This window comes from Myotis brandtii, unplaced genomic scaffold (genome assembly GCF_000412655.1).
Source record: "Myotis brandtii unplaced genomic scaffold, ASM41265v1 scaffold107, whole genome shotgun sequence".
NCBI classification, from domain to species: Eukaryota; Metazoa; Chordata; class Mammalia; order Chiroptera; family Vespertilionidae; genus Myotis; species Myotis brandtii.
In genome coordinates, this window is record NW_005353629.1 from 1,298,846 (window position 1) to 1,301,344 (window position 2,499).

Below are 2,499 nucleotides of genomic sequence, written 5' to 3' on the forward strand. Positions count from 1 at the left end.
CTCTCCTCCTTCCTCCCCTCCTTCCTGTCTCTTCCTCTCCTCCTCTCCTTTCCATTTCTTTCTCTCTTTCCCTTCTCTCTCTTTCTCTCCTCTTTTTTTTTAAATTCTTACTTGGGTTGGAGAATTTAATATATTTTTAAAGAATGTATTTTTATTCTCACAAAGTTTTGGCCTCTCTCTCTCACACCCCCCCCCCTTGTTTCCTCGTTTCTCTCCTCCCTCCTCCCCTCCTTCCTCTTTCTCTCCTTCTCCTCCTCTCCTTTCCATTTCTCTCTCTCTTTCCCTTCTCTCTCTCTTTCCCTTCTCTCTCTCTCTCCTCTTTTTATTTTTTAAAATTCTTACTTGGGTTGGAGAATTTAATATATTTTTAAAAGCTATCTCTTTTTTATTCTCTTGTAAAGTGAGTTATTCTGCTTCTGTTTTATGTGAAGGCATGCATTCTTAGTTTTCCTTGAAATCAATGTAATATTGACTTTATTGTTTCAAACATCTTGGCGATTACTTCATTATCTCCTCACCAAAGAACCTTTAATGTTGCCTTTGAAATTATAGAACTGTGTGATTTTTTTTATTAGATACAACTTTCTATGTTAACAAAAGGAATTGTGTAATTAAAATTGGGATGTGGCCATTTTGTATATAATAAGATATTTACAGTTCATATCTTTAGTGCAAGGATACCAGTTATAAATGCGAAATAGTGATGGTTTTTCAAATAAGCTTTGAAATACAGGGATTGGGAAAGTTCTATAGGAACAGATATTGTATAGCTTTTTGGACAATATGGCTTGCCATAGCTATGTGTTTGTGAAGTTATTTTTTACTATTTTAAGATTACAGTTCTTAATAATGTAGAGAAAACTATTTAAATTTTGAAATAATGAGACAAAGTTAAATTTAATAGTAAACCAAATTGCAGGCCTGGTTTCACAGCCGATTTTAGCCAATAAATTTTCTATATATGCTAACTATATGGACATTTTAAGTGCATTCCTAACATTTGTGGCTGTTAGTCATATGCCTATCTTGAATTCACAAGATTGGCTTGTAATAATTATTTTTAAGGATTAACATTTGATAATTTTTCAATAATCAGTTATCTTTTCCATGGTTTCATTACTGCCCAGTCAAATATACTATTTCTCAAAGTTATTTTAAATAAATTACATATTAATTGTATAGTATTGGTTATGATAAAGGAAATCAAGTAGTTTTTAAAAATTAGTATGAGGTTGTTAATCATGTGTGTGATATGAGAATTTATTTATGGGATTTTGTTTTCTTATTTAGAGAAATGAGTCTCTTTAGAATCCTGTTCTATATTTTTTAGAATTTTCGAGTTTGATTTGTAGAGATAATCATCCATTGTTATTATTTTCTATTCTGAAGACTGTGATGCTATGGGATATTGTTAAGTTGCATAATTTCTCTGTGTCTTTTTTTTTTCATCGTAACATGGAGAATAATAATAGAACTTCTTTCTTAGAGTGTAAGACATTTGAATAAAAAAATGGGTTTTAAGCATGAAAGTCATACACCTAAAAGACACTCCTAATAATACGAAATGATTGGAACTAAGTCACATGTACAACCTATTTCATATTAACCCTTTGAGTGCCAACCAATATCCTAGGAACTATGCTAAAATTGCCAAGGCATTTTTGCTGATTTTACAGCAGTTTAGGAAAAAAATTATGACTCGCAAGTAAATGAAGTTACATATTCAAAAACTTAAGGTAACTTTTACTACCTTGACATATTTAGCAATATCATCATCACTAATAAAAGCAGACTTAGAACTGGACGCCATCTCGAAGCTTTGATAGCGCCCCCGGCACTTTTGGCGAAAGACAGGAGGAGCGCGATCCGAGCTCCCCGACACCCTAGGGGTTAACAAAAAATCAACTAGGAAAATAAGATAATGGGAAGGTTTTTGGTCATGGTTTTGTTTTGTTTTTCACTTTAGAATGTTTGTCAGTTGAGTATGTCTCTCTTCATAACGCTCGCTTGGTAACTGGGTGTCGTATGTTCAATAGTTCAGAACATATATTGCAAAGATTGCCGAAGCATCGGCAAAGGATTGTTTAGCCTCAAATACTATGAAACTAATAAGATGGAGGGAAGCACCTCCCCTTAATGGGCACTGATGCCAAAGCCCTATGAGTGTGTGTGCTGAGGCTCCTCCTGTCCAGCCCTGCGAGCCCGGCCTCGCTGCTCTCCCAGCTGCCCTGCCAGAGAGAGGGTGCCTCGGAGGCAGCACTGACCTGCCTGGGAGGTCAGTCTCTGGCCGCCCCCCTGTGAGTGCAGAGTCTCCGGAGAGAGTGCCTGATGCAAACCCCCGCCCCCCTTCCCAGCTGAGGGATTTCAGAAGCCCCTCCACCTTGGAGTTAGTTCCCTCCCTGTGTGACCTGTTTAAGGGAGTTGGAGGAGGCCACTGGGTACTCTCGTTCTCAGGGTTTGAAGAGTCGGCACAGAGTTCCCGCTCCGTGTGCCTGAGCT